We start from the raw sequence: 13,217 nt of genomic DNA on the forward strand, positions 1-13,217 counted from the left end.
TTCCCGCCAAATTAACTATTTTTTAACTTCTCCTCCAAGCAGTTTTACTGCTTTGAGGTTGAACTCAATTCTATTGAAAAGAGCGCGGGTATAAGTATTCAACCATGAACGACCGTCAGCCACCACCCATCGTCCGTATCCGCTTTACATTTGTACATATCCATACATAAATAATAATAAATAAAACATATTTGACAAAGGACTAATTTTTCGTTGGTTTATTTATTTTATTGCTTCATATTGAAAATACATTGGTGCAACATAATAAGCTTTCGATTTTAAATTTTCAAAAAGGTGGCGACTCTCCTCAAAAATATTTCCAACAGTCATCTGTCTTAAACCTCCTTAGTTTAATACCTATATTTTAATAAGTCATTTATTTTATGCGTTATGCAAATTGAGTTAAATTTTCAAACAGGTGGCAACCCTCCTCAAAATTATTTCCAACAGTTATCTTTCTGAAACCTATTTGATTCGATACCCGTATTGCAATATTTCATTTATTTTATCAATTTAGCCGAGTTAAAATTTTTAAGTAGGTGGCAGCCCTCCTCAAAAATATTTCCAACAGTCATCTGTCTTAAACCTCCTTAATTTAATACCTATATTTTAATAAGTCATTTATTTTATGCGTTATGCAAATTGAGTTAAATTTTCAAACAGGTGGCAACCCTCCTCAAAATTATTTCCAACAGTTATCTTTCTGAAACCTATTTGATTCGATACCCGTATTGCAATATTTCATTTATTTTATCAATTTAGCCGAGTTAAAATTTTTAAGTAGGTGGCAGCCCTCCTCAAAAATATTTCCAACAGCTATCTTTCTAAAACCTATTTAATTTCATACCCACATTGCAATATTGCAATTATTTATCAATTTGACTGAGTTAAAATTTTCAAATAGGTGGCAACCCTCCTCAAAAATATTTCNATCTTTCTAAAACCTATTTAATTTCATACCCACATTGCAATATTGCAATTATTTATCAATTTGACTGAGTTAAAATTTTCAAATACGTGGCAACCCTCCTCAAAAATATTTCTAACAGTTATCATTCTTAACCCTCTTTCATTTGATACCAATATTGTAATATTTCATTTATTTTATCAGTGTAATTTAGTTAAACTTTCAAACAGGTGGCAACCCTAATCACACATATTTTCGGCTGTAAGCCTTCTTAAAACTCTTCAATTTGATACCCACATTGCAATATTTCATTTACTTAATCAACTTAACTGAGTTAAAATTTTTAAATAGGTGGCAACCCTCATCAAAATTATTTCCAGCAGTTATCTTTCTTAAACCTCTTTAATTCGATGCCCATATTGTCATAATTTATTTATTTTATCAATATAATTGGGTTTAAAAATTTTCAGATAGGTGGCAACCCTCAAATTTTTTGCGGTATCATTGGTTCTGGTATTACACCGAACAATACAAAAAAAAATTATTCAAATCGGTTCAGCCGTTCTCGAGTTTTGACGACCGTGACATACGAACACAACATTTTTATTAATACAGATTGATGCTTGCAACAATTCTTTACAAAGAAATACATTTATGATAAAATTTTGGGAAATGGGCTTGGCACCGCCCACTTATGAACACATATATGTATCTCGGTAACTGTTGCACCAATTTGTACCAAACTCGGTATGGTTATTGTGCTTGCCAAATAAAAGCAAAAGGTTCAAAATTGTTGAAATCGGACTAAAATTACGGCTGCTTTTCATATAACGGTAGATTTCAGAAATGCTTGAAACTTCAATATTTCGAAATTTAAGTACGCTAATTTACTCAAAATTGATACTAAAAACAAGCCCTTGAAAAGAAGTAACATTGTTTAGAGTTTTGGAAAATGGGCTTGATATCGCCCACATATGACTATATAAGTTTATTTCATTATGTGTAACTGAACGTTCTATCGAAGATGTTTAAAATAGGGGTAAAACCACCCGGCTACCCATGTAGCGGTAGTTTTCGGAAAGGTGGAGAACATATATTTAATACTTGCGCCGGCTATTTAATGTTCGTCTCCTCCCGAACTTAGACTTTCTTACTTGTTACAACGCTTTTATCAACTTGCAATGTTGTATGTCCAGACCACCATACTATAAATATAGCAAAGGTATTTATGGCAAACCTAGTCTAGATATCAACCTCGTCGTAGGTATCATATCAAAGACATACAATTAGAAAAACTCTAGAGATAGATGTCGCCTCGCCAGAAGAAGTTAAAAATATGCACTACATACGCTACAGCAGAAATGGACGACACGCCATTTCTTTAAATGAAATTAATTGCTGCTGTATGTATGTATGTACATATGTAGGTATATACTAAATGTGAGCAAACAACAGTGTGCTTGCATAGTCTTCTGTTCTCGTTTCACTGCAAGTTGAATTATTTTAGTATCTATTGCAAAATTTTATACAGACAAGACTAAAAAGTATAAAATAAATTAAAAAAAAACTTTTTAATGTACCACGCTTTTATAAATGGACTAAAATTAGAAAATAATATTTCTCAGTCCCATAGAACTTGTTTTGATAACTTTTGATTTTGAAATTTTAGCAAAAGCCATTATAAACAATTTATGAGATTGAAAACGAATGAAAAGCATGGGGCACATGTAATAGGCCTGATTTGAAATTGAAGAGTACTATATGTATGTGTGTGGGTATATTAATAACGACCACTTAAAATCGATCTCAAATTTGTACTCTCGCTGTAGAAATTTTAGGTCTATGTTATGTATGTAGTTTGAATATTGTCAATTAAATCTAATGCTTTGTATTGCATGCGCTCCACGTTTTTCGTTTTCAATCTCATAAATTGTTTATAATGACTTTTGCTGAAATTTCTAAATCAAAAGTTATCAAAACAAATTCTATGGGACTGTGATATATTATTTTACAACGCTTTTATCAACTTGCAATGTTGTATGTCCAGACCGCTTTGAATGTTGTATGTCCAGACCACCATTTATACTAGCTGCATTTTTTGTGTAAGCGAGCGACAAAAGAACGCTCAACTTGGGTAAAATTTCCTTTTAGCTACTTAAGCAACCCTGTTGGTAGCTGGCAAGAAAATGTGATTAGTTTAACGGGATTTAGATGCAAAAACCAATTTAAATGAGTAATTATGCGAGGTATTTGCGTAATATATATAATCTTTTAAAATATAAGTCACGTATTAAAGACAGCAAAAATTTCCCTCTCCACTTTCCGATTAACAATTCACAATAGCGCAGTTTTTTCACTTACCAACACTAGCCTTCAGGTCGCGTATTTTTTTACCGACCTGGCTGAGCTCGGATAAATAGCCGAGTTTGTGTTGTTGCTTTGCGTGTATTTCGTCATTTAAGCAAGTGTTCTTTTGTAGCTCGGTTGCAAAAGAATGCACCTACTATTAATGTAGCAAAGCTATTTATGGGAAATTCTAGACATCAACCTAGTCTAGATATCAACCTCGTTGTAGGTATCATATCAAAGACATACAATTAGAAAAACTCTAGAGATAGATGTCGCCTCGCCAGAAGAAGTTAAAAATATGCACTACATACGCTACAGCGGAAATGGACGACACACCATTTCTTTAAATCAAATTAATTGCTGCTATATGTATGTATGTACATATGTAGGCATATACTAAATGTGAGCAAACAAGATTTTGCTTGCAGTCTTCTGTTCTCTTTTCACTGCAAGTTGAATTATTTTAATATCTATTGCAAAATTTAATATCATAGTACTATGAATATATGAAGCATAAGATGAAAATTTTGTACAGACAAGACTAAAAAGTAGAAAATAAATAAAATAAAATAAAAACTTTTTAATATACAACGCTTTTATAAAGGACTAAAAAGTAGAAAATAATATTTCTCAGTCCCACAGAATTTGTTCTGATAACTTTTGATTTTGAAATTTTAGCAAAAGTCATTATAAACAATTAATGACATTGAAAATGAAAAGCGCGGGGCGCATGTGATACACTTGAATTCATAGTTGTCAACTTGGTGCTTTAAGCACTAGATTTAGTGCTTTTTGAAAATTAAAACGCCAAAAAAAATGTTAGTGCCTAGTGCCCTTTTTAGTGCTTTTTTCTGCACTAAAATTTCTGAATTTACAAGAATCGACAAATTTAAATGCACTAAAATGCAAACCATGATTGATAAAAAGATGAAGTTGTAAACCCACGTTCTTGCGTTCTTGTTAAATTGTATTCGCGTTGAAAATGCTAGCACGCAGATAAGTTAAGTGTTTACTTGTCCGGCCATTATCAACTCTACAACCAAAAAAAAAGTGTTTACTTTTTATTTTCTTGATTATTGATTGATTACACAGTCCGAAAAATGTTAACTTTTTTTGCCACCTGAGTTCATCGGTTTTTAGATTTTTCGGTGCTGAATCCAAATCTGGCTGCAGAGTTTCTCTACCACGTCCGAATTTTGAGATATCCTAACCTCTAAGTGTAAAAACACGGTTTATTATAAAACAACAAATTTTTTCGCTCATTTCTACTTAGGGTATCATTAAGTATTACTCTTCCCCTTCAAAATTCAATTTCGTTTGTTGCGATTCGATTGTTCTTTCTTCAGATGTACCAGTTTTAATGTGCAGTACTTCGGTATTACTTCGTAAGCATGAATGTGTATTTATTTACACATGTAAATATTGTTTATTTTTTCACTTTTGTTTACTACAAACTGTTATAAAAGAAAGTATCCTTTGATTAAAAAAAATTTAGTGCTTTTAGTGCGGTAAAACGCTCTTTTTTCCAAGGTTTGGTGCTTTTTGAAATTCAAAAGTTGGCAACACTGCTTGAATTGATATGAAAAGTAACATATCGCTAGCTTAGAGTGAAATGTTGCTAAGTCCACTTTTTATGAAAAATTAGTTTTTGATACAGGAAGCAAGGAAAACTGAAAATGCACCGTTTCTGAAAGGATCTAACTGCTTGTTTTATTTCTACTCGTTTTATTCCGTGATGTGCAAAATTGCTAAGTCCAAAGTAGTCACACAAAATTTGCTAAGTCCAAAAAATATGAATATTTTTTTTACGCTATCGAATTCGATTTGTATTGAGGGTTTTGCAACAACATTATTTTTGAATATTTATATACATATGTATGTATGTATATTAGGCTGGGTCCATTTTGTATGGGGGAAAATAAAAGGCATTTGACCGTATTGTAATAGTTATGTTGTCTAAGGTCTAAGCCAATTGTTATTGGCCAAGAAAGATTAATTTAAAATTTATCTTTTACCCGCGCAATTGAATCAAAGTTTATGAATTTTGAAAATGAAACTTTGGCTTGTAATATCTTTGGAATCCATGGAAAACTCTTCCTCAAAGATTAGACAAAAGTATAGTCCCGTTACAGTGGTCCAATTTGCAGCAACTTCACCAAGGCAGACGCCGAATTACAGCAAGGAAGTACGAAGATTTGCAGTACTTAAAATCAACTTTGCCTAAAGACCATCATAATTTTTACGATAGTTTGCTACATGAATGATTTTTTGGTGTGTAGTTTAGTTTCAGCGAACAATACTATTAATTTAATCTACCATTAATTGTTTGTTCATTATTATTTTAATGTATAAGTTGTTGTTTATAATAAACAAGTTCGCAACTACGTTTCAAATTAAAAATATGTATAAAAAAAAATTCGCAATCTTCTTTTTCAGAAAATTTATTTAGTCTGAACCGAAAATCCCATTAATGGGATCGTAAAAGAACGGTCGCTGTGGTGTAGTAGTAAGCAGTGCTCGCTGCCACTGTACAGGGCCTGGGTTCAAGCCCTGGTCAAAGCAACATTACAAACAAATTTAGAAGAAAAGGTTTATCCTTAACAGCGGTTGCCCTTCCACAGGCAATGGCAAACCTCCGAGTGTATTTCTGCCATCAAAACCAGCGTAAAACTGTAAGTCCCTTCCCTTTGTGTGACAACATCAAGGCGCACGCCACAAATCGGAGGAGAAGCTCGGCCAAAGACTAACATATTTATAAGCCCCAATCTATTACACAAGGGAACAAAAATGGGAAACAATTTCGTTGCATCAAATGTTAAAGCTGTTTTGGATAGAATCCGTAAGTATAAAGTCTCCATCAGCTCTAGATTTGGAAAAAAACGAGCCAAAGTGTCAAAAAATCGCGTTTTTTGCAATATTTTAGAAGCCATAGCAAAGAAACTTAAGGTGATATTACGCTTAAATTAAAGCTAGAAGTCTCGACTACTATCCCTGAAAATACCATCTCTGCACCTTGAATTGATGGTCACTTATAGTAATCAGCATAAAAAGTCTATCAAAAACAGCTTTAACATTTGATGCAACAAAATCACTGTTCCCTTGTGTTATTATTATTTTTAAAAGAACCTAAACAATTTGTTCTAACAAATCGTTTCTTAAAATGTACCTACGAGATTGATTTTTCGTATAGTACATATTGGAAAAATTCATGGAAAATTTGCTAAGTCCAACAAAAAAAATTTAAGAAAAAAGTAGAAAATTTGCTAAGTCACAAAATTGTCTACAAAATTTGTAAAAAAGCAGGCTTTTTTATTATTTTTTTAATGAAGGGTAAATGAAAAACGCGAAACATTGCATTCAAAGTTTTGCAAAATACTTAAAGAAAATTACTTAGGAACGTTTTTTGTGCCTCCTGTACAATTGAAAAAAATGGACTTAGCAACTTTGCACTCTAAGCTAGCGATATGTATATATGTGGGCATATGAATAACGACCGCTTAAAATCGATCTCAAATTTGTACTTTCGCTGTAGAATGTTATGTAGTTTGACAATTGTCAATCGAATGCTTTATACTGTATGCGCTCCACGTTTTCCGTTTTCAATGTCATTAATTGTTTATAATGACTTTTGCTAAAATTTCAAAATCAAAAGTTATCAAAACAAATTCTGTGGGACTGAGAAATATTATTTTCTACTTTTTAGTCCATTTACAAAAGCGTTGTATATTAAAATTATATTGGAAGAAAATGCGTGATAAATGAATAATGCGTGTAAATGAAGTTTCCCCCGATGTATTGCTAGAGGTCAAACTTAAAATATAGGCTCCATTTAACCACAGGAAAATATCTTATTGCAAATTCATTTTGACACCGCATTTCTTTGAAAGTATTTGCGGTGGAGTACTGAAATTCGGTACGGATGTATATGAAATGAGTTCCTTGCTCATGTAGAAAACTGAAGGTTATTGAAAAAATTTGCGTAGCATCTATTCTATCTATACTTATTACAAATACAGTAAAACCCGCTTAAGTACCTCACGAAAAATTCAAGATTTTTGAGGTACAGTAAAACCCGCTTAAGTACCTCACGAAAAATGTCAGCTTTTTGATGTACTTAGACGGGTTGGGTACTTAAAAGAACCCGCTTAAGTACCTTGATGCTGGTACTTAAGTGAACATAATTATTGATATAGTTAATCTTCTTGTTAACTTACATAAATAAGTCCTTGAATAAAACATGAACATTTAATGAAGTGTACATAGTTTAAAACCAAGATCATAGCATCATTTAAACACATACACAAAATCTTTATAAAAAAAATCGATAAAGCAATGTTATGTTATTTTCACAAGAATTCAATTCTCTAAAGTCATTGATTATACATATTTATATATACATACAGTGTTGGACATATCTATCATTTTCGACCAAATTCAAATTATGTGGTTTGCCACTTATGCCATTTATTAGTTTTCAAGATTTTTCAATTAAAACACAGTTCAGTCCCTAACAAATACCTAAGCTTAAAATGTCATCAAAATTTCAAACTTATTTCTCAGAAATTTTTATAGCCCATTGAATTTTAGTGTAATAATGTGCAAGTTTCAAGTGGCTAAAAATTACCGTTGATTTTTTAGAATTGCGGTTGCGGGAGCACTTAAAAGGGAAAAATTATAAGTAAAATGGTAAATGGGGTACGAAAAATATAGGTACTTCCGCGGGTTGGGTAAATAAGCGGGGAGGTACTTATGAGAGGGAGTTTCTTCAGATTACATTGAAATATTTACGTTGCCCAAAAATGTTGGTTATTTAAGCGGATTTCAGTGTATATTTGTTACTCAATCACGTGAAAAGGCTGAACGGACTGGAATATTTGGCCCTAGATAACTCTACTAGGGATTGACCTATTCGAAAAAATCATATCTATGGTCCGATTTTCTTGAAATTGCACGTACGCTTATTACAGACATAGAATATAATCAACCTACCAAAAATAGACACGTTAGGTGGTACCGAAGTAGAGTTCTTTCAACTTAAAGTTCATTTATTTTTTTTTTTTGTTTTTAATTAGGAACCATTTGCTGCCGTCCTTCTTAACCGATTGAATTATTGTTTTACAGTTCGAAAGGTTTTTTAGGGCGCCGCAAAGCAAGCTGGTATTGGCTAGTGTAATATGTATAGTAATGTAATTATCAGACGTGAATATAGATGAAGTCAAGGCGTGTTCAATAGGTGGTATCGGTACGACAATAACAAAATGTAGTGGTTTTTTTTTTTGGGTCTTGCGGCGAGAACTGTCAAAAATTTCTTACGAAAGATGTGAAAGAAAACACAAAACAATCAACAGCTCCAACCAACAAACAGCAGCCTTTTACATATGAAGCCGTGAGGCGAAGAAAAATAAAGGTGTACTGCTATCACCTCTTGCAGGCTTTCCCAAAGTGGGTGCCGCGGCATTCTGGGGTGCCGCTAGTGGCTAGAGTATACTAGTGGTGCGGACAAATTATTTAAACTTTCCATACACAATGCAACGGTTTGATCAAACTTCAACATGGCGGCCAGAAAATCAAAAAAATTTAACTTTTATTAAAATTACCTTCAGCGGCTCATCAAACCCCATACGCAACACAAATGGCTTGCAGCAAAGGGATATTTCGCTTGGTTGTTCAAGCCGCTTGTGTGGTGTATTTCGCTCCTAAGCGTAGTTCCCCAGTATGTTATGTCAACGAAAAATTTAATCAGCAAATTTTCAGAAAAATAGCCGAAAACGTACTCTTTTCACAATCATTTACGGTACTTTTGTCGACCTAATCCCCGTTTCATCCACTTTTCGGATTAATTTTCGGATTTTTTGCTGGCTGTGCTGCTCTCGTAACAAGCGCAGCAGCTTCGCGCACGTGTATATGTTACTTATTCTTTGGAACTTCACAACCACACTGTGAAAGAGCGAATCAACACGATTTTAGAGGCAGTCGAGAACGAACTTATAAAATGTTTGAAAACTTGTGAATTTTTTAGTTTGAAACTTGACGAAAGTACCGACGTAGTGGGACTTAGGGCCAAATTCACAGTGCGTAGTTTGGCCCTTAATATTCCTCTCTTGTTAGTGACCCAGCCAGCAAAGAAACGCAAATTTTGCAGACAGTGCAGTTTAGTTCAATTTTCCGTATCCGAAAACGAATAGAAAAACTCCTACAGTTATCATTAATTTTCGTATCCGGAAAACATTCGAAAAAGATGATGTCATTTCAAAGCAATAATTGTAGTTCATTTGCTCAAGCTAAACATTTGAAAGCATGCATGCGTAGTTGGCAGTGGCTGAGCGTGCAGAAGAGTGTGCCGCTATTTGTTAGCTTCCAGAAGGTGCCGAATTCCGTCAGGCGCTTCCTAATTTTATTTTATTTCTTTTGAACCATGAAAAAGTATCTGTTAAGTGCAGAAGGAAAGCGTATTGAACGAAAATCAATCAGACAAATTTCAGAAAAAACAGCCGAAAACGTATCCGTTCACATACTGTTGTCTGTACATACGTTTCTGCCGCACACTTTAGTGGGAAAACGGATCGTCAAAGTATCCGGAAATGGAATCAGTAAACGGACAAAAATCCGCACTTCATCCACTTTTTTGTTCTTTTTCGGATCGGTTTTCGGATTTTTTGCTGGCTGGGGAGGTACCCATTCGCAATGCAAATCGAAGAAGAACTTTTGATGAGCGAAGTACTTGAGACTTACACCACTAGCGACGAAATTTTTAAAGCTATCGGCAAATTTGTATAGAAAAATGGTTTGAAATGGGACAAATGGGCGGATATTTGCAGTGATGGAACAGCCGCAGTGGTTGGAAAAACGAAAGGAGCGATGTCTAGGATGAAGCAAGAGGCAGAAAACGCCACGAGAAGTCACTGTGTGATCCCTCTGTATTCCCTGGCGACTAGGAAGATGCCGCCACTAGATTTAATACCCGCATTGGATGAAGTTTCTAAGATAACAGAGGCCTGCAAAATGAAAATACATCTTTGGGTTTTTTCTAGCACGTCGAGAGTTTTTTTATTGGTGACATGTATATTTTAGAATTTCTAGCAATTTGCATGAAAACCCCATAAATAAACAAAGTAAATCAGAAAAACGTGGGTAACTTCGAAGTTAACGCGAAGAAAAATCATACAAGTTATTTCCTTAGCGTTAACGCGCATTACCAGCGTTAACTTGGATGGTTTAGAAAAACCCATTGTCGAATATTTTCCAACATTGACTCTGAGGATGTCTACAGCTGGATAACAAACCCGTTCTCATGGGACCCTAAAAGTAAACCTACTGGGAAGAAAAGTTAAGCTTTTGAAAACTTCTGGACAACAGTGAAGACAGCACTTTGAATATTAAATACTACGAAGGGAGCCAAGAGAGTTCTGGCTGCAAATGTATTCAGAAAACACTGCTGTTGGCAAGATTATATTAAATAAATAATATAAAAACATTTTTAATATACTCGGCTTTTATAAATGGACTAAAAATTAGAAAATAATATTTCCCAGTCCCATAGAATTTGCTTTGATACCTTTTGATTTTGAAATTTTAGCAAAAGTCATTATAAACATTTTATGAGATTGAAAACGAAAAACGTGGAGCGCATGCAATACAAAGCAAACTGCATAACATAGACCTACAATTTCTACAGAGAAAGTACAGATTTGAGATGGATTTTAAGCGGTCGTTATTCATATACCCACATACACACATATATTATTCTTCATATCAATTCAGGACTATTACGTGCGCCGTACGCATACATATACATGTACATATATACAAATAGCAACAATTAATTTCATTTAAAGAAATGGCGTGTCGTCTATTTCCGCTGTAGCGTATGTAGTGCATATTTTTAGGCGCAATATTTAACTTATTCTGGCGGGGCGACATCTACCTCTAGAGTTTTTCTAATTGCATGTCTTTGATATGATACCTTCGACGAGGTTGATATCTAGACTAGGCTTGCCATAAATACCTTTGCTATATTTATAGTATAAATGGTGGTCTGGACACACAACATTGCAAGTTAATAAAAGCGTTGTAAAATACTGGTGGCTTTAACTTTTACATTTCTATGTGAGGCTGCATTTTCAACAAATACTTACATAAAAAACAAATATATCAGCAAGCTTTCAGCGTCTAATGATTTCAGGGTAAAATTGTCAAAGCTCCTAATAAACTTAAAGAAATAATGAAATAATCAAAACAATTTCAGTGCTCACATTAAAGCTAAAGGGGCATGTAGTTTGCGTGGTTTTCTTGTTTTCGTAGACATTTGAAGAGAAGGGTGCCGCGGCGAAAAAAAGTTTGGGAACCTATTTAATACACCTTGGATAAAGTATTCCACAGCACGGTACTTTCATCCACGCCTGCTTTGGCTTTTAAATTTTGTGATGATGTTTGTCAAGTTGGAAAGTGGTTCTCAACATGGCTTCACTTAAACCTAATTTACTAGTTCAAGTATAATTTGATTCAAAATATGTTCACTTCCTTAAAATCTACATTAAGTTAGCTAAAATTTTGAGTGTTTTAATTTTGGAAAAATTACCTCAATCGGGAAAATCCTAACGAATAAATTTGAAAATTCGTGAAAAATAGTACCAAATAGTCACTTTATGCCGCGTGGATAACTTGCTGGTTAGTTGTATTAAAAAACTGAGTACGCCATTCGCTTTACCGGCTTATTCTTCATGAGATTTTTTCTTTCTGGTGCAGATTAATCTTTTTTCATATAAGAACCTAAACCTACAACAAAACAGTCTTATAAATCACGGAGTTCGGAGTAGCTCATCCAGTTTTTGCAAAAATGAATATTTTTTTAATTTTTTTTTGCCGGAGGGAGGATTTGAAATACTCTAGCAAAATAAGGCATTTAATGTACATATAAATAAATATGTAGATGAATTTACTTGTCCAAAAACATTTATACAATCATAACTAAATATTTTCACGGCGTATATATTTTAATGGTCGATAAGTTCAGAAAATTTTTTTTTGTACTTGTGATCATACCCAGTTCAAGTAAGCATTCGTGAGAGCATAACTCCAGCTTCAACAGCTTTATCTCAAGATACGGATTTTATGATTTTGATGTTAAGCGGAATAATTTCTCTATTTTTCGGCCACAGATTCTATATGCATACACACATATACATACATATCGTCTTTTAAAGTACAAAACCGCATATCAACAAAATGCAAAACCGCGTATGTGAGGTTGCATATATCATTTTCTAGAGAGTAATCACCCATTTTTCATAATAGTTCTTTTTTATAAAGCAATCGCATTTCTGGCTAGTATATTTCAGGAGGAATGGATAAGTATTGAGCCAAGAGCTTGTGTGAGCAAATCCAATTTTTGGCAGCAAATGTCAGTTACGCGGTTTTGCAGAATGACGGTACGCGGCTTTTTACTTTAAACGACGATATGTATAATAAAATGTCATATTTTGTTTGATTTCAGTGATCTACTTTTTTTGGAATCATGTGATTTTGTTGCACTTCTAATAATTTTATTTGCCATTGGAGTATCACTCACAAAAGACATATTTTCTCTCACACGACTTTTTCACATTTTATGCTTCGTGCAAATGCTCGTTAAATTTGAATAAGGTAAAAACAACCTTTCAAGCATCGAAATGTACGCGATTTTTGGACGTAGCAATGAACTGAACACCGAATAGAACTCAGACTCGCTCCGCACAATAGACACTTGCGTCCGATGAGTGCAGAATCCTTTGCGCAACTGAACACGAAGCTGCTCAGCACATCAGGATATGTTGCGGAAATTCCTGTATGGGCCGACTCAAATTGGCAAAAGTCCACAACATCTACAGCAGCCAGAAATGACGAGTACATATATACATACATATATAGGTCTGCAATTTGAAGTTACGAAGACGGTGCGAACATACCACCAACCAGCTCAACG

General features: G+C 33.9%; 1 long non-coding RNA gene across 1 annotated transcript in view; it reads right to left on the minus strand.

The window, feature by feature from the left end:
- The window catches only part of LOC108358618 (uncharacterized), a 91,216-nt gene extending 78,200 nt beyond the window's left edge, over positions 1-13,016 (minus strand). The window contains exon 1 of the long non-coding RNA XR_001846801.1: positions 12,910-13,016. This is a non-coding gene — a long non-coding RNA (uncharacterized LOC108358618). The remainder of the gene's footprint in view (positions 1-12,909) is intronic.
- Positions 13,017-13,217: the final 201 nt, after the last annotated feature.

Source organism: Rhagoletis zephyria, unplaced genomic scaffold (assembly GCF_001687245.7).
Source record: "Rhagoletis zephyria isolate East Lansing unplaced genomic scaffold, Rhagoletis_zephyria_1.1 Rzeph_scaffold_00276, whole genome shotgun sequence".
NCBI classification, from domain to species: domain Eukaryota; kingdom Metazoa; phylum Arthropoda; class Insecta; order Diptera; family Tephritidae; genus Rhagoletis; species Rhagoletis zephyria.